A 24,076-nucleotide genomic window follows, 5' to 3' on the forward strand; every position below is an offset into this window, starting at 1 on the left:
GCAAACAAGATGTAATGGGATCTGCAAGCTTTTGTGTTACAGGTTGCCCGAATGGAATCAAAAGTATTAGATTTGACAGCTGCACATGGATAAAAATAATGTTTCCGCAAGTGGTAGAATCTTCACTTACACAGATTGACACACAACCCCTTCTAATTCCCAACTGGGAGGCATGTTTTAAATTGTCCACACCTTTATCCAAATCAGTCATGGTGAGAGCTCAAGGCGGTTTCCCATGCGTCCCTTGTTTCTGGAATGTTATGTAACTACATTACAGCCTGATTATAATGTGCAAACCCATTCAAAACAGATTTAGAACTTAATAGAAATGATCAAATATTCAATCAGATATTTGACAGGAATGACTCCTCTTGTAAGCTGTCCTCTAAATTAAATTTTCTTCAAGGCAGTTGGAGTTGTTCTGTTTTCCCATCAACAGTGCGTGAATGAGACTGGCTAGGACTGCTCTCACAGCCCTTTCACTGTTGTGAAAGTATAGTATTGCAATGACACAGTGGCATTAACATCGTGGCCTTCTTAGGCATAAGCATTTGGGAAGATGAAATGGATAAAGCAATTACGTGTGTTGTGTCATATCCCAACCAACTTATAGCAATCCTAATAAGAACGTTATTTAAGGAGTGCTGCCGCCACTTTGTGAATTTCCATGGCTGAGTGGGAATTCAAACACAGGTCTCCTGAGTCCTCATCTATCACTATCCACTACACTACATTGGGTATCATGGCTGGAGGTGGCCAGAATCCTATAGAAAATATCCTCCAAAATAAATGAAAGGGCATAAATCGTGGTACCAACTGGGGCAAATTAACGAAGTGCTAGTAACATGCAGATCATGCACCTAATCACATGTCCAGTTGTGGATCTGGTTGCATGACTCATACATGACTGGGCATGCACCTCATGAATTCATTGCAGTTTGAATTCCCGCCACCTGATTTCTCTTGGTGGTGTAGTAAAATCTCAGTGGGATTCTAGCCTTTATCTTCCTCTTCTGAGAAGTTGTCGGCGGACACTAGCAGAAGATACCTCCATAAATACTGACATCTTATCCTACACATAAAATTCTATGAATGACAACAGGAAAGAAAACTAATTGTATTTTTCCAAATTTCTGAGACTGTATCATAGCCCATTCTGCAGAGTTTATACCGAAGATGGGCACGAACCATAGTTCAATGCTTTGGTGCAGATCAGTGGATTGAGCCCACAGGTGTTACATGGGCACCCTGGTGTAGGTGTCCACTCAGAGGAGGCAGCAGGGCCGGGCAGGGAAGCCCAGCATGCTGCCTCTGAGTGCGTGCGCATGGGAATTGGCAGGATGGGAAATCTGGGACATCCACGAAATTGTGATTCATACACCTCTCTACTTTATAGCATACCACAAAAAAATCTCTCTTCCCCAAGTATATATTCTTCCTTCTTTTCTCCTGCCAGAAAAAAAAAAACACCTTAGAAAAGTAGGCTGGCTGCTTTGTAAAAAGTAGTAACATGTCAGTGTTTTGATGCTGATGATAATTCTACTGTTTCCAATGTTGTGTGAAATGTATTATAAATAGCCAGGTCACTTGAGGTAATTATTTTTCTTGTCCTTTTCACTGCCAAATCAATTACTCATTTGTACAGGTGCATATAAATTTCTCTAAATTTCCTCATGCATGACCAACAGGTTCCTTTCTGAGCTCTAGTAAAGGGTATCCTTCCATTGACAAATCTCTCTTGGTTTGAATAAAGACTGCGGCTTCTTCTCTCATTATATGCCTAATCAGGTCATCCATGAAAGTGTGCTTGTGTTACTACCCTTCTTCTGTATCTTATTTCGTGTGGTCCCACCCCCTCATAGCAGAACCAGTTTGTATTTAAACTCACTGATTTGTGGGCTATACACTTCCATTATACTGGACTTAAACAAGACTTTATCCCACTTTCTATAGAATCATAGAATAATGGAGTTGGAAAGGGCCTAGAAGGCAATTGTGTCCAACCACATGCTCAGTGCAGGAATCCAAGTCAAAATATATCTGACACATGGCTTTCTAACTTTTTCCTGAATTCCTCCAATGTTGGAGGGCTCACTCCCCCCCCCCAATAATTGGTTTCATTGTTGTACTGTTCTTAAAAATTAGGACATTTTTCCTGATATTCAATCAATATTCCTGTAACATGAGCCCATTATTATTTGTCCTGCACTGTGGAATGATTGAGAACAGATCCTCCCCTCCCACTTTGTATGACAACCTTCCAAATATTTGAAGAGTGCTATCATATCTACCCTCAGTCTTTTCTTAAGGCTAAATGCACCCAGTTCTTTCACTCTTTCCTCACAGGGCCAGGTTTCTAGTCCCCTGGTCATCCTTGTTGCCCCTCCTATGAACTTATTCCAGTTTGTCTACATCCTTCTTAAAATATAGTATCCAGAACAGGACAGAGTACTCAAGATGAAGCCTAGCCAGTTTCAAATAGACAGGAATGAATACTCCATAGCATATGGAGACTATATTTCTGGTAATGCAGCCTAAAGCAGCATTTGTTGTTTGTTTGCTTGTTTGTTTGTTTATTCATTTATTTATTTATTTTGGGCAGCCACATTGCACTTTTGGTTCATATTCAGCTTGTGATCTACAGCAATTCCAAGATCCTCCCCACATGTAGTATTACTGAGACCAGTATCCCAATCCTGTAACTGAGCATTTGTTTTCCTAAATGTACAGTAGGACCTTTGCACTGACAGTGTCTCTGTTAAATTTCATCCTGTTGATTTAAGCACAGTGTTTGAGCTTTATCAAGATCTTTTTGAATTTTGTTCCCATCTTCCCAGGTATTAGCAATTCCACCCAGTTTTAATAAAAATGTTGAAGGGCCCTGGGGCCAGGACAGAACCTTGAGGTGCCCCACTTGTTACTTCCTCCCAGTTGGAGAAGGAGCCATTGATAAGCGATCTCTTGCAGTTAGTTATTGACAGTTAGTGAGAAAGTCTCTAGCACTACTTCAGCCTACCCAGTCAAAGCCCACACAAAAAAGTAATTCATTTATCCCACATTCAGACATACATTCAATCCAAGGAGCAACAGACTCCTTGTAAAAAAGAATGTTGGGGGGAGAGAAAATTCTAGAAGGCATCCAGTTTAGTAAAATGTAACACCTTCCATTGCCCTCCTTGGATGCAAAATGGCTTTTCAGTCAGGTGGACAGAAAGACATAGATTCTGATGAGGATCAGTCAGTGCTTCCTCAAGGCCAGGGCAACTAAAGCTTCCAGGGAAGGTTTTGGCTTTCACTGAAAATTCAGTCTCCTTCTGCTTTGGCACCTCTACTCTGGCTCTTCCTCTTTTTTTCCATACATCAATTGGTGCAATGTATAACTCCTCCCTCCCCCAAATTGCAGCATTCCTAAGAATGTGATTATATTTAGAAAACAAACTTCTCCATTTGAATCAAGTTAAGTAGGTTTTAAATTGATTTTAAAATATCCCCTCATATGACACACAGCTTAGCATGTATTATTTTTGCCTAGAAAGTGAGTTATTTTAAACAGCCAGGAGGGGTATTTCAAAATAAATTGGATCCACTATTTTAACTCAATAGTGAATCCAATTTATTTTGAATCATTTGTCTGTATGAATGCCTGTGTCAGAGTATTAATTGTGTCTTCCGGGTTTGCGTAAATGAATCCTTGAAGTAGACTGGTTGCATACAAATACCTTAAAGACCAAGATTACTTCTCTAAGTTCAATTGAGAAATAGATAGGCTATTGAGAAGAGCAGTTTAATGTGTCTTGCTGATCTGTTCTTTGCTTTTGCTGATCGTTTTATGTTATTGCCCCTTTAAGAGAAGCTGAACTCTAGAAAAGAAGGGAAAAGGCGGATCCCATAGCACTTGTGTTTGGTTTTGCTGTGGACAGCTTGTGAACCTTCTGCCAAGCTATGGAATAGTTTGTGCTCACTAAAAGCTGGCTTTTCTGGAGTGTCCCTGGGCTGGAGTGTAACCCTATCTGCACAATTGGCAAAACATATTCCAGTTGATGTGTGGACCTGATGAAATCCTGGCCCACACATTCCTCACCGCTTGCTGTTTCTGATCTATCTTTAAACTTTAAAGGCATCTTTATGTATTTCCAGTTTGGATGTAACTGAAGGATACGTAACCAAAGCCAGAATTGCTTTCTCCAAATAAGAGTTTGGAAAATGACTTTTTGAAAACAAATCATTATGTAACTCATTAGAAGCCCACAAAAAGGGAACTGGTTGCCATTAATATTACCAACAACAACAATATCAGCCCGCCCCTCAAAAGTCACATAAACAGATAATATAATTGTTGCAAGAAAAGCATATTAATATTATTTTATTTGTACCAGGAATGCAATGTTATCATTACTCCGAAATGCAATATACTGTATCATAGTTAAGGTCATCATACCAAACTCTGTTCTAAATACTGTTGTATCTGGTGAATTAGCTGAAGCTGACAAAATGCAATTCCAGATGCATACACTAGAGAGGTTCCCTTCATATTTCTGAGCCTACTGGATATGGAAGCCCCCAGCATCTGTTTTCCTCTATACAGTGGACCCTCTACTTATGGAATTAATTCATATTGGAATGGTGCCTGCAGGTTGAAAAGTCTGTAGGTCGAGTCTCCATTGACCTACAATGCATTGAAAAACGATTAATCCGTAACCAGCCGTTTTTGTTCCGTTTTTGTTCCATTTTGGTTTTTTTCTGGTCTGTAAGTCGATTCTCTGGCTGCAACTCGAACCTAAATTTTGCGGCCAGAGAAGTCTGTAACTCGAAAAGTCTGTAAGTCGAGGGTCCACTGTGCTGGATTTCCCTATTCTAAAAAATCTGTAGTTCATAGTAGAGGAAGAAAGAGGAATATTTCATGTTGTATCTTCTATGTTATTCTCATGGCCAACAAACAGCACAGATATTAAATTCCATCAGCAGGGTTAAATTATTTCTATGGCCCATATTGTAAGAGGTTATAAAGAGCAACATACATAGTTACATCCCTGTAGAAAAGAAGGAAAATACAATCAGCATGATTCCCGGCCATCTTATTGTTACCTTTGGAACCACTGAGAGGCTTTTAGAGAGGCTTCAACATATTATTTTATGTTGAAGGTGCTATAAATGATAATTAAATAAAGCCCAGGCATGGCAAATTGCAGCCCTCAGTAATTGTGTGTGTGTGTGGGGGGGTGTAGCCAGATCATTATTTTTTCTATAAGGCATCTTATTATATTATAAATCATGTACACATAAATTTACAGTATGATATCCACAAGTGTCACAGAGACTTACTATTTTTGTTTTTATTATAATGTTGTTTCAGAATTTTATTGGATGAAATCCCATTGTGTAAGTTATGCCATGTGAAGCTGATGAAGTCATCTACCATGAAGATTTTTCAGAAGTAAAACATTTCCAGTTTCTCCTCCCCACCCCCAAGGTACCAAGACTCTCAAGTAATCCCTTTCATCTCTGAGAAGTAGAGATGGGCATGAACCACCAATTCAGATGATGGCCCAACAGGCGTTCAATGGTTTGGCACCCCACCCATAGGAGGCAGGGCAAGGAAGCTGGGGCACAGCCTCTGAATGGGCCCCTGTCAGAGGGAGTGGGGCTCTGAACTGCAGTACACCTGCTGGGCTGTCATCTGAGTCAGCACAAACCACTGAACTGGTGGTTCATACCCATATCTACTGGGAAGCAGTTCAGGGCTGTGTGATGGGAGGGAGAAAACCACAGCCACCAGTCAAGCCATGCAGCATCAATTTTAGTAAATATAGACTTCACGATCCTATCCAGTGACTAGATAGGAAGGTAAAATCTATAATGGCTCCCAGTGACTTCCCAACAATGAAAAACATTTCACAGAAATCTTAGGACCTTTGGGGAAGGTTTTATTTTCAGAAAAATCACTGCATCTGATGACATCATGAGGCTTACATGGTGTGACTTATGGCAGCAGGATTTCAGCCATTTTATTGCAGGAAGGTGGGTTATATGTTTTTATATCAGTAAATAAATAAACAGGTGGGAAACATTTCTAGTCTGAGATGGCTAAATAAACTGAGCTGCTCCCAATTGCTAAAAGAAGATTTTTAAATATTCTCCTATTGAAATCGCTGTTGTCTGAGAGTACAATGAATATTTCTTGAGAGGAAAATATGCTTTTTAAAAATAAGCTGGCGATTGATCTCTTTTTCTGAACTCTTCCCTCAGTGATTTTGTTTTTTGCTTGTTTGAATGCCAAGAAGACAAAGAAAAGGAGCCAAGAGCCAAGGTAGAAACAAGACAGGTCTCTCTTCTCAGATCATAGTTTGCCAAGGGTTGAATCTTGTGAAGGGGAAACAGCTGTGTTGAAAATATGGAAATTAACCATTGAGAAAAGGAAGAAGAAGTGATATCTCCAGAAAGTGCCAAGTTGCAGGAAGCATTCATCTGAAGCATAGATTTAGTAACAAAGAGGAACTTAGTTACTAGAAGGAGAAAGCTTTTGTTTGAAACATAGAACTAATAAAGATGGGACTCCTGAGGTCCACAGTAAGATAAGTGACATGATGAAAGAAAATATTGTTAAATTCAGGAAATCAACAGAGAAACTTTATTAGGAGCTTGAAAGGAACTTAAAATAGAATTGAGGTAATCAATTAAAAGACAATTGAAACAAAATACACAGAAGACAGTGACAGAAATTAAAGCAGAATTACTTAAATTGATATCTGAGATTAATTGAAAACGTTCTGTTTGTAAGTGAAGGAAGTTGATAAAATGGTTAAAGCTAATGCTGGAAAATTATATTAGCATTGAGTCAAGTTTACCGAAACTGATAAAAAGCTGTTGATTTGAAGGATAGATGGCAGAGGAAAAATGTGAATTTACATGGATTTCCAGAAGAAGGTGCTGAAGGTAGAACAAATCTTAGATATATGGTATTGGAATGGATCAAGTCAGCAGAAATAAATTGGGGCTGGGTTTCAGAAAACTTGGAGAGGTTGCATTGAATGGGCTTTAAATTCAGAGGCAGGATGTCTTTCTTCTAGAGACATTGTTGTAAGGTTTGCAAATTTTTACAAAAAAGAGCTATTTATTAAAGCAGCTAGAGAAAAGTCTGGAAGTTGCTATATACTAAGGATGGTGTATCAGGATCACTGTTTTACAATTGTATCCTTTGCCACAGTCTAAAGCTGGTCACTGCCATCCTCATTAAGAATAATCTAAGATATAACTGTAGTTATTGAGTATAATTGAGTTTTATATGCTGGGAAATACTAACAAGATGGGCACGATTTCATAGAGAAATTCAAGCAGATCAAGGGGATCAAAAAGGAGCTGTTGGTGGAAAGTCGTTGGATTGATCTATCAGTCCAGGGAGAGATACATTTGATTCTTATATTCATTTTTAAAAGTTTATACAACAATATAAAATATAATTAGATATAAAGAAGTTATGTTTGTGAGATATTTAAAATGATTTACTCTTTTCATTTTTTTTGTTTACATTTTACTCTTAGACATAATATAGGTAGTTGTGGCGATCTTCCCTTGTTGCCCCTATTTCTTTGGTCCTCACAAGGGATCACTCACTTTTTCCTTCACACTGCCACCAGGTATTCTCCTAATACCACTTATGTTATACCCGTGTGCTGCCAAAACTAAGGGTTATAGAACTTAGGAATCAGAGGTTTAATTAAGTATTCTTTTATTGTCAAACAAATCATAAAGGTAAATCACATAAGATCACTTAAGAACTGTATCAGGTTTTAACACAGATTGGATTATGTATGCAATAACTTTTATTCCAACTACTATGTACTTCCAATCAATATATCTCTGGTAGTACTAGTAACTTCATTATTGCTTGTTCAATATCTTTTATCTCAGTTTCCTCTTCTAACACTCTCAGCTCAAATCCCTAACTCTCTTCTTCTCACTGCTAAACCCTAACTGCCATTCCACATCTCCAACTGTCTGTCCAACTCTCTGTGTACCTCCACCCCCCTGCCCTATCCTTGGCTCCTCCCCCTTGAGCTTCTGTGATGGACAGGCAGGAATGACGTAACCATTTGGCATTTCGCTATAGCAGTTAATAATGTGAGCAAGTTGGGTTAATTTGGATATAGGTAATGAGAAGATTTAAAGCAGATGTAGTATGAATACTATGGTGAATGCTTTTATAAATTATAAATTATGATATTATAAAAGCATTCATTCAGGGTTAGTAACCTGAAGAATGGGGTTGGGAGTATATATGTATGAGCAAATTGGGAGATGGGGAAATATTATAAAAGGAAAATCAATGGGGAAGACTGTGTGAACTAGTAAGTTAAGATTCTTTTAGGCTACAGATTCTCCTCAAATAGGGGGGAAATATGAAGTTCAAGGGGAAATTTTTAATCAGTGAAGAGGATAAGAAGGTATATGAGGGGTAGAATGAATTATGATTATAATCCTAAATTATCCTAAGAGAATTATTAAGGATTTTAATATAAAGGTTTTAATCAATGAAGGGCATAAGAAGGTATGTGAGAATTTAGAATGAGTTACAATTTTAGTCGAAGATTATCCTAAGAGAATTAAGTAAATAGTATCTGTTGATAGTAGTTAGAATTTACAGAGATGGGAATTATGATTAATAGATCAATATGAAACATAGATATGATAAAGATATCACTTAAATAGATGAGGGTAGAATGGGATAGAATAAGGATGTTTATATAGGATGGGCTTACTAATTGGATATATATGGGATGGATCCTAAAATAATTAAATAGATTTAAATTTGAGTGAAGTAGGGGTAGGACAAATAAAGGTGGAAGATTGGGAACTGTGGACAGCTGCCAGCTTGAGGATGGTGGGTGTTACTTCCCCCTCTTCCCTGGTTTCAGATCAAACTATGATTGGGGTACTAGAATCTCAATGGATTAAGGGGGAAGAAATCATTATGCTTTGCTATGGTGGGTTGTGGGGAGGTTGGATAATTTGATTAGGGGTAGGTTGATGCTCATGAGTTTCTTAAAAGTATTTGTGAGGATTTTCACAACATGGGACCAGAATGAAGAAATGGAGATACATAAATATGGTTAAACATTTAAGAATAACAAATTTAAATATAAAAGAACTGGGGAATGATATAAAAAAATAAGGAAAAAGAGGACATAATATTTTGCAAGAGATTCTTCAAACAAAAGAAGTTGTAAATGAACTTAAATTGAGTTGTTCTAGTATCTATGAAAAAGCTTATGGAAATTCAAGGCCAAGAGGGATATGTACCTTGACAAGAATCGACACAATTTTGGAAGGGAGATGGGGCGCCATAGAGAGTGGGGGAGAAAAATTGGTTATATCTCCTAATGGTCCCAGTAGAGGGGGGAGCTGGATTTGTGTAGTTTTTGTTGTTGTCATGTATTATTAGATGCTTTGTTTGTATGGTTTTTGTTTTTTAATTTTTGTTTTATCTTTTTAAAATATAAATAAAGAAGTAAATAAATACATTTTGGAACCATTAAAAAGACTGAACTGTGTTACTGGTTTCCTTTGATATATCTATTTCATTCTATAAAAGCCAAATTTGTTCTAAGTTCTTATCTGATATACTTTATCAGAAAGAATGTAAGGTATTGGACATCTAAGTCATTATGCTGAAATCCTCCTCACATGCAAAATGTCTGGCAATTGGAAAGGGGCAAAAAAAAAAATAGAGCTTTTCCCATTTTAATTTGTTCCCTGTGCAAACAACAGCAACAACAAAAACCTGATGTGTGATTGCGCCCCCATTTTTTTCCTGTACTCTTGATGTACAGGAAGCTCCCCCATCCCAAACTAAATCATAGGATTAAGATTGTATATGCAATGTATGAATATACATAAAATCCATACATTCCATTGTAGGGGATATATGTACTTTCCACGTCATGAAGATCACATCATGGTGGACTCGATGGCCTTACAGGCCCCTTCTCACTCAATTATTCCATGATTCTAAGTAGTGAAAAAAGCGGAAATCTCTTCCAAATGACAAATTCACAGACATATGTTAATCTCTGTGATGATGTCAAACTCATGTGGTGACTGAGGAATGTAGGAATGCGCCATCTCCATTCTAGCATCACAAATAGACCAGTTACACCATCTTAGGCACAAAATGCTGCTCACACGTAAAGCCACAATACATTCAATGAAGGGCGCGGCACAGAAGGACTGTCTCCACTTCTGATGCAGCCAGTAGCCATGCACATGAGGAGCTGCGCAAGAAGAATTAGCCTGACACAACTCTTGTGTATTTACAACTCTTCCTCACAACTGGAACCACTTGGTTCATACTAATCAGGAGAGCCTTAGGTCCAGGTGGCTGTAGTTGTGTAAGACCTGTTCCAAATAATGTGTCCACATGACGATCTTGGCTCTTTTTCTAACATGTGCCATTCTGGTTCCCTGCCATGCATTTATTGAATGTCCAAGGTCTTTCTGTTGAATGGCCCTGCCCTTCAGTGAAGCTACTGTCCACCTGAAAATTATGAAGTGTATAGTAATCATGTGCAAAGCTAGATAGGAGCTTGCATATTTGAAGTTTTTCCTGCTTGGGTTCCCACATGACCAAAGATGGGGTTGAAAAGATTTTCATTTATAACATTTCAATAAATCCCCCTTTTAAAAGTAAAGCAAGTACTAAGTTCAAATTTAGCTCTATGCCTTCTTTGGATTTATTCCTACATATACCGGTAAGTTATTCATCTCTTCTGAGGGCCCTTCCAAACAGAGCATTTATCGGTTGTTGTGGGTTTTCTGGGCTCTTTGGCTGTGTTCTAAAGGTTGTTCTTCCTAACATTTCAACCTTCAGAACACAGCCAAAGAGCCCGAAAAACCCACAACAACCATTAGATCCCGGCCGTGAAAGCCTTCGCGAATACAGAGCATTTATTCTTTGTATTGTACCTAATTCATTGTACTAATCTTACAAGTATCACCAACCATGCATCATATTTCAGTTCCAAAAGTGACAAAATCTGTGATTTTTCCATACTTTGTTGTTCTCTCCTGAAATATGTTTTGTTTTAAACCTCAGTTTACTCTGCAAGGAGTGGAGTTTAGAGTCATGAAGCTTCCTAGTGGAAGTTCATTTTTGTGGTCACTGCTTACTGAGCAGAAGCTTTCAATTAAGCTTTCAGTTTTATGCCAGGTACTGTCAAGTTACATCCAAGACAGAGTGACACTAATAGGGCTTTCAAGGTAAGCAAGATCTTGAAGGAGTAGGTCTAGCAATTCCATCCCTCCCTTCCAGTGAGTTTTCAGGGACAACCAGGGATTCAAACCTGGGTGTCCTGGGTCCTAATCTGTCATTCTGTCCGCGACACCACTCTGAAACTTTCAACTAACCACTGCCAAGACAAGAAAAAGATCCACTGGAGAAGTAGATGTCTTTCACATTTGATGAATTGGAAGACTTCCTGAGCAGATGTGGTTTGGTGAGAAGTGTTTTTTTACACTGAGGTTTGTATGTGAACCATTTAAACCCCACAATCCCCACAAGCAAGCAGGGACAAACCAAGAGAAGGAGGGTGCATCTGGAACACATCTGGAAGATCCATAAGTCACATAGTACTTGGGAAATGCTGACCTGGGTGTTGCTTACAATTTACCACCATCATTTGAATTTTAAACCAAATAATGGTGATTTGGTGTTGTTATTTTTTGTCAGTTTTTTGTTTTGTTTTGTTTTTTTGGAGGCCAACCGGAGACTTATCGTGGTTGTAACAGAAACAGAGCTTGGAAAAAAATTACTCTTCTACAGAAGCTCCTAGAATTTCCAAGCCAAGAAGGGAACTTTTGCGATCCCTATACGTATAAGTATAAGCATCCCCCCCTCTATCTGTCCCTCCCTTAGATAAATACAAAACCTGCTTTCTATCCCTTAAATTATTTAGGATAGATACAGCATTTTACTATTACCTTACTTCTAAATTTGACTCTTGGCTTGCCATGTGTTAACACTGGTTCCTCCTTCCTGCCTGAAAATCCACACTACTGTGCTATAGTATACTTGCTCTTTTTATATATGCTAAGGCTAATTGCAAATATGAACCAGGCAGTTTTAAAATGTTAGGTTAATGATCATGATGGACGTCTGGATGCTGGTGACGCTACAGTTGGTAAGAAACCATGGACTGGAGCTGAGCCATATGTGCCATTGTCAAGTTGCAAACTCTAGTAATTCTAAGATCAGCATTTTCAAAACAAAAAACAAAAAAACATCATGATCTTGATTACCTGCAGAATGAGCTGTCTTGCTCATAAACAAAACCATGGAACAGGAACAGACTTAGTCTTCCACAACATCATATCTTCAAAAGATACCATGGCTGCTGTTTTTTCAAACACCACGACTCCTCGGCAGCTCTTCTTTCCGACATATTAATCCAATTATTGTTTGGAATTGGAGCCCTATTACTTACATTCAAGAATCAGGCTTGGCATCTGTGCTAACTAGCCATATCCTTTGCTCTGTCTTTCCTCTGCAGAGGGCTGTAATACCAGAAGTTGTAACTGCACCTCAAAGGCAGCAGCATAATTGATAGGCCTGAAAGGTTCAGGTAAGTAGAAGGATTGCATTTACATCCCTGGTCAGAATCCCACAGGGAACTCGGCTAGTGCACACTGGCTAAAAGACTTCAAAATTGCCACCAGTTCCTTTCCGTGTTCTGTTCTTCAGAGATTTAGTTCATTCCTCCATAGAATCCAACTTAATGCCTCCACAACTCATGTTTAACCATTATCACCAGCAACTGCTTCATAAATGTCTTTGCTCTTGGCTGGCTCTCACAAATAGGAATCAAGGGAGATGATATTTCCTGTTTTCTAATAGCAAACAAATAGTGACAACATTTCACAGTGTAGCCTATGAAATCCCAATTCTGCCACATGTGTTTTTGCACCAGCCTGGTTAACACAGGAAATTTGATATTTCTGTACCTTGAAATGACTAGGCTTCTTAGGCTTAGGAGAATAAATTAAAGTTGAGCCAAAGTATGCCTCAGCTGCAGTGGATGGGCAGATTGATTTGCTTTCCATCTGGGAGATTAAATTCTACTGCCAAAAAATGGCACCAGCATAATTAGCTGTCAGTCAAGTTGCAAAGAGACAGACTATGTGGGATAATTGAAAGCCCTGCAGCTTCTCATTACTTACTACAGTAGCTATATTTGCAAATTTCCACCTTGAGGTGGTTCTCAGAATGTTGTCAGAAACTGTACTTATCCCTCCTGGCACATTCCTCCTGATGCAAAAGAAGAATATCGGGCAAGACATGGATTAATGTTAAGTAACTTTCACTTAACCCAACTTTGTTGTAATATATTTGTCAACAGCCACTGACAGCTCTACTAGACCTTAATTGCAAGCATACCCACACAGCATGAGGGAAATTGTGAGTCTTCTATCAGGTTGTATCCTCGAGGCATTCTGCAGGCGTAACTGTCTTCTCCATGCATGGGGAATGGCACAAAGAACTAACAATACAGCAGTGGATGTGTCTTGTTGTGTTTGACACATACTGAATAAACATTGTTTGAGAATGAAATGACTCATATGAAATAAATTATGGAGATTCCATGCATTTAAAGTGACACCCATTGTTTTAAGATATGATTGAGGTAGTGGTGGTGGTGGTGGTGGTGGTGATCAGCAGCAGTGGCAGTGGCAGCAGTGGCTGGGTTCAGATGCTTCCAAAATGGGTGGTAGAAAAAGACTTTCTCTCACACACCCCTCCACAGCTGCCTTTCTAGCTTCTGGAAATTACTGCACAGAAAGTAAGGAATCCCTGTTGCTGGGAGAAAGGGATGGTCTGTAAAAGTCAAGTGGAGGCAATCTTCATTAGACCACTGGTGGCCCCTAGATCTCTATGTAGCATTTTGTGAAGGTTCACAGGGATGGGGGAGGGGAAAAAAGAACTGTTTGCTTCTATTAGCTCATACAAGCAAACTGCATTATGGAAACAAATTACCAATTTGCATATGCCTAAATCTAGATCTGCCATTTCTATTCTTGTTATCTCTGCTGCCACAGCTACTGCTGCTTTTATGACCAGTAGTATTATCTGCAGTTCAGAAAGGATTATAATGTTTCTATAAGAAAAAGGGCTTCTGTTCAAATGGGGCCAAAACTCTTTGGGTGATTCGGACACACATTATTGACCCATTTCTCCGGACATAGAAACTGGCAATGGCTTTCATTCTTATTTTGCCAAGTCTGAAACTGAAAAAAGGATGAGGACCATATTTCCATTGGTCTTTCCACTCTGAGTGAGACTTGGTCTTGTCCCAAATTAAAATGTAACTGAGTCACATACATCTTCTTCCACAACAGAAGCTGCCAGCTTCTCCCCAAACATGGGCAATTCTTCAACAAAACTTAATAAAAAATATTTTGCAGAATATGTTAGCCATATATGTAAAGGTGACGGCTGAAATAAAAATGCTGCGAGGACCATGAAATGTGCTAATATTGGTATCTTTGTGCAGTACTCCCTCACAAATTTCCATATAGGCTGTTGTGGCATCTTGACAAATTTTACTGAGCATATGCTGTCATGGACTACTCATCAGTTTCATCTTCATTTTATTTCCTTGTTTATGTCAAGATGTGAAATTTTGAATGTATAGAGTGCGAAGATAACTAAGGAGTGATTTTGTGCTTTAAAAATGATGTTTGAACAGCTGTATACTAAAATCACTGCAAAACCATCAGCCAGCTCTCCAGCTGAGTCTAAAAGCAAGATCACTGTACGATAACATTACCTTGTAAAAGAATCTCTTTCATGGCTGACAATCAAGTGTGAAAGTAAACAAAAGGATGGGAGGGAGAGACTCCTAGCATCCTGAAGTGCAGATAGAGTAAACTGGTACCTGAGCTACTTTGTCCACCAGCATTTTAGGCCCATAACATGTTGCCTACCTGGTAAAATAGGATCCAAGCAACTTCCACCCAGTGCAGCCTGATTCCCTGGCAGATGAACTCATCTGTTAGTCAAAACAAGAGTTCTTATCTGCCATTTCTGTTATTTGCCTCCAACGTATTTTGCAGAAGTCATATTTTGCCATCTCAGTAAAAGCAATATAAATTTCCATTATAATTTTTTTGGACTGTATACCAAGCCCCATTAGTTACTAAAGTGGCAAAAGCAAGTCGTTTATAGTTGAAAGAAAATGTAAACATCTAAGAGAAATCTAAATACAGGGAGGCAAGAGACACATACATACAACTCCAGAAGTTACCATACTGCGCACACCAGATATCAACAGCATTGATACCAGGGGGTGTTAGGCATCATGTAGCAGCAACATAAGCAGCCAATAACAAGGACAACATGGATTTTCCTCCATAGATTCAAACTGCTTTTTGATTGTGTCTTTGTAGGCTATAACTCTTGCATTTTTAGAATGTAATTTAAATTTTTTTTTGGTATGTCTAGTATTTTGGATTGAAATTCGACATAAATACTTGCCTGCAACTTTAGTTTTCATATAATTTTAAGTGTTTCCCTATAGTTTTTCCATTGCTGTAAGACTTTTGGATGTTTTCAACAACTTCGAAGTATGTTTGTGCATACGGAATAGAGAAGCAATGTAGATCACAGAATCATAGAATAATTGGGTTAGAAGGGGCCTATAAGGCTATCAGGGTTGACCACCTGCTCAAAGTAGAATCAAAATCAAAACAAATCTGACAGAAAAACATGTATATGCTCCTCTTTCTTCCAGTGCAGAGATCTAAGGCAACTTACGAAATGATTTTAAAACAGCAACTAAAACAGACCTGGGCAAAATGCGGCCAGCGGGCCACATACGGCCTGAGAGCTGCTCCTGTCTGGCCTGCTGGTCGTTGCTCCAGTCCGGCCCGCCTGTTGCCGCTGAGTGAGCTGAAGCTCCGGCTCCAGTCACCCAGCACGGCAGTAAGCAAAACTTTCGAGATCCAACACTTGGATCCAACGTTTAAAAAGGCCTTCCTGGACCTTTATTGGAAATCATTGTATTCAAACCATGAAAGCCTGTGAGTGCGATGGGACCAAGAAAAAGGTTACCCCTAATTATTTTCATGCTAGCGAAGCCCAGGTACATTGCCTCTTTATGAAGATATATTTATATTATATTAATGTCTCTCTATTTGTTCAGCTACTGTTTTTCAAATGACCATAGCTTCAGAGATTTTAAAATTTCTATTTCTCCACTCAGAGTATCCACACATGTATTAAGGGACCTTTTGATTCATAAATCTCCAACACAAATTTGATTATTCGCATGCTGAATTTGACAGGTGACAGGTGCTATTTCTGTATTATTGTCATTGTGCTTTTCTTGGCAGTAGGTTTGGTTTTATTTTTAGATTCATAGATCAAATCTGGTCCTGTTATAGACGCATTTAAATCTGTCTCTCAAGATATTTTAAGTCTACTTCTTTTGCCATATGTGTTGTGAGCTAACAATTAAAAAATTACTGATATTAACCTTTAATTTGCAACATGGGAATTATAAAATGTTCTTAAAATACAAATATCAATATAAGAAAACCCAGAAATTGCATATTGACAGCAGTCTGTTAACAGACTAAATAAATCATACTCTTCAATATGTTAGAAACCATTGATTACCTAAATTGTATTATCTGAAGTGTTTAAAACAACACAATCTTGAGTTTGTTGTGTGTCTACAGTTTGCCTATAATATATACATGTTCGAGGCACACAATATATATAATATATTTTCTCTAATATAGAGTAACTGTCTGTGTGTGTGTGTCTGTGTGTTCCAATCTTTTGTATTCTTCATATTTTGCAAAACATGTAAATTACAGTTGCTTGTAAATTAGAGGGAAATGACAATATGAATGACAGATGTGATTTTCACACTGTTCCAAATGTTGCATACCCAGTATCATTCTATATTGGCTGCAACCATTTCTTCCTAATATAATGCATTTTTGTGCATAGCTCAACTGGTGTTGTTGTGGGTTTTTTTTTAATTTTCTTCTTTTTTTTCAATATATGGACTAGTTTGGCAAATCTGAGTTTTATCACTGGAACAAAAATCTGATTTCAAAGAACTGCTCCTACATCTCTAGGGAGTCAAAGGAACATTTCTAAGAAACAGAAGGTCTTTCCAGATATGAAGTGTGGTTGAGGCCCATGACAAGGAAACAATAAAGTAATATAACAAAGAAAGGGAGGGGAAAATTTAAAGGTCATCTTTAATTTCAGAAGTCAGGGTTGGTGGTGACAAGAGTACAAAGAAATTGAATTATATGGCACCAACTGTTTTAGAAAGAGTGTAGGGCGTCATTAATTTATGGATTGTTCAGGATTTGTTTATCAAACAAGAGTGGCCCGAGTTAATTCAATGAGGAGCACATCAGGTTGTTACCTTTAAGCAATCTCTAAATACATTTTCAAACATGAGGAAAAAGTACTGTACTTTCAGTTTTGCCATTGTACACAAACTGACATCCTATCAGTATGTTTGTAAGGTGAAACAATAGAACAAGGCTAGAGTAGAGTAGAAGGAAAAACAAAATATCAAGGACTTACTGCATTTTATATCTGAAAACAGATCTGGTATGCATCAAGCATGGCATAATTTTAACCTAGGGGTTCCTTGTACACACAGTGCAGAAATATTGCTCATGCACCTTGCTTGGATTAAAATGCCTACTTTCATTTAGCTTCAGTTACTAAATCCAAAAAAGACTAGAAGTGGAATAAAGTCCCTTGGCTATAGAAGGGAATTAAAGTGACACTTATTTATCAAGGAAGATTCCTTAATTACTGGGGTCATGAGAAGCCTAAACGTGTCATGTGACAAAGCCCACTGAGACAAAACGACTTCTGACTTTTTTAAGCACCTTACAAATAGTGTAACATTCAATTATGGTTGGAACAGTGGAGTGAGAGTCCGTGTTTGCTGTGTTTGTCTCCTTGTAATTAGTCTCCCAGATGGAGTGGAGGCAGGTGATTTTTTTCGTGGTGCTCTTTTGTTGTTAGACCATGGATGGAGTAGCCTGTTCGTCTTGAGTTTCAAGCACAGCACAGCTGTTCCACAGGCAATTACTCTTCCTTTGCACACATGAAACTCCACCATTTCCCTCCTTCCAGTCTCTGCTTGATGTTTGTTCAGTCTAGCTTGTCTAAACTCTCCAAATGCACGTGTCCCCCATAAATCCAACTGAACATATATTGTGATAACATTTCCCTGAACAGCTCCGTTAAGTATGAAATAACTGGGCCATGTTTGGCTCTGCCATGTTGTTTCAAAGGTTTGTTTGCCCTCTTTTCTTAATGAACCTTTAGGCATGAGCTCATTTCTTGCAATGGATGGGGAACAATGTCATGGAACCTGACAGAAACTGTGTAAACAGAAACACCATGTGTGGTTAGCTTTCTCAAGCTGTGATAAGGTATTCTGAATTATTCCTTAAGAACACTTGACCTTCTTACCTGTACCTTTTAAACTTTTCCAACCATGTAAATTTTAATTCTTAATGGGCTGTCTGTCTGAATTTCCACTGGATATATAAATGTTCAGCCTCAAGCCTACGTCTTATGAGAGCCTTATAAACTGGCCTGATCATTCTTATCCTCGCTACTTTCACTTAATTTACCATCAACAATCAACATGCTTTCCCTCTTAAAATGGTTTTCTATGCTGAGATTTAACACTTCTTCATCAGTTCTGCTCCTAATAGGTAACAGGCTCTTGTTATTATGTATTGTGGGGTACTTCGCTAGAGGGAATGCTAACTGAAAGACTACCATAATGAAGTCAATTCCCTCAGGCAGTGGTGAGCACTCCAACACCTGAGGCGTTCAAAAGAAAGTTAGACAACCACCTGTCAGATATATTTTGATTTGGATTTCTGCATTGAGTAGGGGGTTGGACCTGACTGCTTTACAGGCCCCTTCCAACTTCATTGCCTATAATTCTGTAAGGTTGTTCCAGTTTTCTTTGTGCTACCACAAATTTTGCTCTGTCAGGCTTTGCTCCACAGTGACTGACTCTGGACTCTGTAAAGAAAACTGGGCAGGCTGCCAACAGCGGCAGCTTCTTTACCTTCCTGCCCTGTCTTTTTTCCCAGAGTGACTCTTCTTTTCTTCATGATAGTACCACTATCACCTCCCCCTGCCCACTCATAGCTATGGCTCCCTCATCTACATTATCTGTCTTATAAGGACCAAGTCAGATGCGTCCCTAAATGCATTTTAGCATTACTAATACAAGTAGTTGAAGGGGCTACTAATGGGAGAAGGAGGAACTTAACCATTTTTCCTTGTCTTTTTGCAGTCTTGAGGAAAGATGTCATTTGCTTATAAGAGAAGATTTACCCTGGGAATCACCAGTGACATATTTTCTCCACATATGTTATTGCACGTGAAAAGTCAAGTCACATATATCTTCATTTTTAGCACCTGAAACAATATACAAACTAGGGTAGTTACCAGAAACAGTTCGGTGGTGATATGGGTGAGGACAGTTCAAATGTGGTTTCAGTTTTGGATGCATGTAATTCCTGTGCATTAAACTAGTACAAAGTTGACAAAGGAGTGGCCATGTTAGCTTGTTTCAGCACAAATACCCCATGTATGTTGAGAAATGGATTTTGATCTGGGAATAGTCATATTGAAATATATCTCTTAGTATTTCAGAGGCCACCATGTTTTACATTTTTATTTCTCTTTTCTTTCATCTTTAATTTTGTCATGATAGTGAGTTTTGCATTCTCTTTGTGTCACGTCTGGATGAAACAGATGTAGCTAGAAAGACTGCAAATTTAGATGCTTGCTGAGAACACTAGTTTGGTATCTTGCTGTATTGAAAGAGAGAGAGAGAGAGAGAGAGAGAGAGGATTTTCTTCCTATGTTTATTTGTTTAAATGTTTAAATGTTTATTTAATGAACATTCTCCCCCCCCAGGAGATACTCCTCAACCAATTATATGTAAATAAAGTTTACTGTTGCCATCAGAGAGCTTTATGCTTATGCATATGTTTTGTTTTCATTATTTTTTTTTTGTGTCTTTTTATTTGATGGTGTGTGTATATGTGTTTGTTGTGTGTTGTGTTTAGTCGTTTAGTCGTGTCCGACTCTTCGTGACCCCATGGACCAGAGCACACCAGGCCCTCCTGTCTTCTACTGCCTCCCGGAGTTGTGTCAGGTTCATGTTGGTTGCTTCGCAGACACTGTCCAGCCATCTCATCCTCGGTCGTCCCCTTCTCCTCTTGCCATCACACCTTCCTAACATCAGGGTTTTTTCCAAGGACTCTTTTCTTCTCATGAGATGGCCAAAGTACTGGAGCCTCAGCTTCAGGATCTGTCCTTCAAGTGAGCATTCAGGGTTGATTTCCTTTAGAACTGATAGGTTTGTTCTCCTTGCAGTCCAGGGGATTCTCAAGAGTCTCCTCCAGCACCACAATTCAAAGGCATCAATTCTTCGGCGGTCTGCTTTCTTTATGGTCCAGCTCTCACTTCCATACATCACGACAGGAAAAACCATAGCTTTGACTATTCGGACTTTTGTTGGCAAGGTGATGTCTCTGCTTTTCAAGATGCTGTCAAGATTTGTCATCACTTTCCTCCCAAGAAGAAGGCGCCTTTTAATTTCAGGGCTGCTGTCTCCATCTGCAGTGATCATGGAGCCCAGGAAGATAAAATTTGACACTGCCTCCATATCTTCCCCTTCTATGTCCCAGGAGGTGATGGGACCAGTGGCCATGATCTTAGTTTTTTTGATGTTGAGTTTCAGACCGTTTTTTGCACTCTCCTCTTTCACCCTCATTACAAGGTTCTTTAATTCCTCCTCACTTTCTGCCATCAGAGTGGTATCATCTGCATATCGGAGGTTGTTGATATTTCTTCCGGCAATCTTAATTCCGGCTTGGGTTTCTTCCAGTCCAGCCTTCCGCATGATGTATTCTGCATATAAGTTAAATAAGCTGGGGGACAATATACAGCCTTGCCATACTCCTTTCCCAATTTTGAACCACTCAGTTGTTCCATGACCAGTTCTAACTGTTGCTTCCTGTCCCACATATAGGTTTCTCAGGAGACAGATAAAGTGGTCAGGCACTCCCATTTCTTCAAGAACTTGCCATAGTTTGCTGTGGTCCACACAGTCAAAGGCTTTCGCATAGTCGATGAAGCAGAAGTAGATATTTTTCTGGAACTCTCTGGCTTTCTCCATAATCCAGCTTACCTGTTGTAAACCGTCCGGATCAATCAATCAATCAAATGTAGATTGGATCCCATAGTAATTTTTCACAAAAGTCTGAAACTTCAAAATCCCTGAACTTGCTCTTTATGATTCTTGATCATGACCTACAACTGAACAGTTTTCAAATAGAATACATCTTCAGGAAGAGACTGCTGTTTGTTTGTTTGTTTGTTCGTTCATCCATTCATTCGCTCGCTCGTTCATTTGTTCGTTCATTCATTCAGTACAGAATCTGGCTATTCCACCTGATTCTGTGCCATTTTAATCGAAAAATAGTACAGTTTATGCTGTAACAGCTAAAACAACATTATATTCTTCATTACTATGTGCTCTTAAATATAGACATAGGGTGCCTGAAGTGGAGGAGTAATACTAGAGAAACAGAACTAAGGCTAGCCAAATAAAACTAGAAGTTGTAGTTAATTCTTTTCATGTGAATTAATCTGGAGCCAGCACATGCACATGTTTGCACAACCTTTCATGCATGCTAACATTAAAAGTGTCAACAGTTTTCCGAACCTTCCTCTCCTACACCGACCTCTAAATAATATAAGGCATGCTATTGAATTGTAAATCTTAGAATATTCATTCAATTAAAAACAGCTTCCATGCAATGTTCTGGATTTTTAAAATCCAGCATTTATTTTTATTTATTTTATTTTATTTATTCAATTTATACCCCGTCCATCTAGACCGAAGTCCCTTGCCATGTAGTCCTACATATTTACTCAGAAGCGAGCTCCACCACTGAGTCTCATTCCTTAGTAAGCATGTATTGCACTGAAGTTGTCATGTGATTTATTGAGTTTTCTCTTCCCACATCAACTGCTTCAGTTCAGCTACTATTCATTATGGAGATGGAGAATAACCAGAAAAATATAAAGCATGTATAATTAACATGGTGTGTTTTTCTCTAAAAAGCACATTTTGTTCAACAGATGTTGTTGTTTACTCATTAAGTCGTGTCCGACTCTTCATGACCCCATGGACCAGAGCATGCCAGGCCCTCCTGTCTTCCACTGCCTCCCGCAATTGGGTCAGATTCATGTTGGTAACTTCAATGACACTGTCCAACCATCTCGTCCTCTGTCATCTCCTTCTCCTCTTGCTTCACACTTTCCCAACATCACGGTCTTTCCCAGGGAGTCTTCTCCTCTCCTGAGATGGCCAAAGTATTGGAGCCTCAGCTTCAGGATCTGTCCTTCCAGTAAGCACTCAGAGTTGATTTCCTTCATAATGGTTGCAGTCCAGGGGACTCTCAAGAGCCTCCTCCAGCACTATAATTCAAAAGCATCAATTCTGCAGTGGTTGGACTTCTTTATGGTCCACCTCTCACTTCCATATATTGCTACTGGAAAAACCATAGCTTTGACTATGCAGACCTTTATCGGCAAGGTAGTGTCTCTGCTTTTTAAGATGCTATCTAGATTTGTCATCACTTTCCTCCCAAGAAGCAGGAATCTTTTAATTTCATGGCTGCTATCATCATCTGCAGTGGTCATGGAGCCCAAGAAAGTAAAATCTGTCGTTTCGTCATTCGTTTAGTCGTTTAGTCGTGTCTGACTCTTCGTGACCCCATGGACCAGAGCACGCCAGGCCCTCCTGTCTTCCACTGCCTCCCGGAGTTGTGTCAAATTCATGTTGGTTGCTTCACAGACACTGTCCAGCCATCTCATCCTCAGTCGTCCCCTTCTCCTCTTGCCATCACACTTTCCTAACATCAAGGTTTTTTCCAAGGAGTCTTTTCTTCTCATGAGATGGCCAAAGTACTGGAGCCTCAGCTTCAGGATCTGTCCTTCCAGTGAGCACTCAGGGTTGATTTCCTTTAGAACTGATAGGTTTGTTCTCCTTGCAGTCCAGGGGATTCTCAAGAGCCTCCTCCAGCACCGCAATTCAAAGGCATCAGTTCTTCGGCGGTCTCCTTTTTTATGGTCCAGCTCTCACTTCCATACATCACTACAGGAAAAACCATAGCTTTGACTATTCGGACTTTTGTTGGCAAGGTGATGTCTCTGCTTTTTAAGATGCTGTCAAGAATCTGTCACAGCCTCCATATCTTCCCCTTCTATTTGCCAGGAGGTGATGGGACCAGTGGCCATGATCTTAGTTTTTTTTGATGGTGAGTTTCAGGCCGTTTTTTGCACTCTCCTCTTTCACCCCCATTACAAGTTTCCTTAATTCCTCCTCACTTTCTGCCATCAGAGTGGTATCATCTGTTTCGTTTCTTCCGGCCATCTTAATTCCAGTTTGGGATTCCTCCAGTCCGGCCTTTCTCATAATGTATTCTGCAAATAAGTTAAATAAGCAGGGGGACAATATACAGCCTTGTCGTACTCCTTTCCCAATTTTGAACCAATCAGTGTTTCCACATCCAGTTCTAACTGTTGCTTCCTGTCCCACATATAGGTTTCTCAGGAGACAGATAAAGTGGTCAGGCACTCCCATTTCTTTAAGGACTTGCATAGTTTGCTGTGGTCCACACAGACAAAGGCTTTTGCATAGTCAATGAAGCAGAAGTAGATGTTTTTCTGGAACTCTCTGGCTTTCTCCACAATCCAGCATGTATTAGCAATTTGGTCTCTAGTTCCTCTGCCCCTTCGAAATCCAGCTTGTACTTCTGGGAGTTCTCGGTCCACATACTGCTGAAGCCTATCTTGTAGGATTTTGAGCATAACCTTGCTAGTGTGGGAAATGAGTGCAGTTGTACGGTAGTTGGAGCATTCTTTGGCACTGCCCTTCTTTGGGATTGGGATGTAGACTGATCTTTTCCAATCCTCTGGCCACTATTGAGTTTTCCAAAC

This window comes from Pogona vitticeps, chromosome 2, assembly GCF_051106095.1.
Source record: "Pogona vitticeps strain Pit_001003342236 chromosome 2, PviZW2.1, whole genome shotgun sequence".
NCBI lineage: Eukaryota > Metazoa > Chordata > Lepidosauria > Squamata > Agamidae > Pogona > Pogona vitticeps.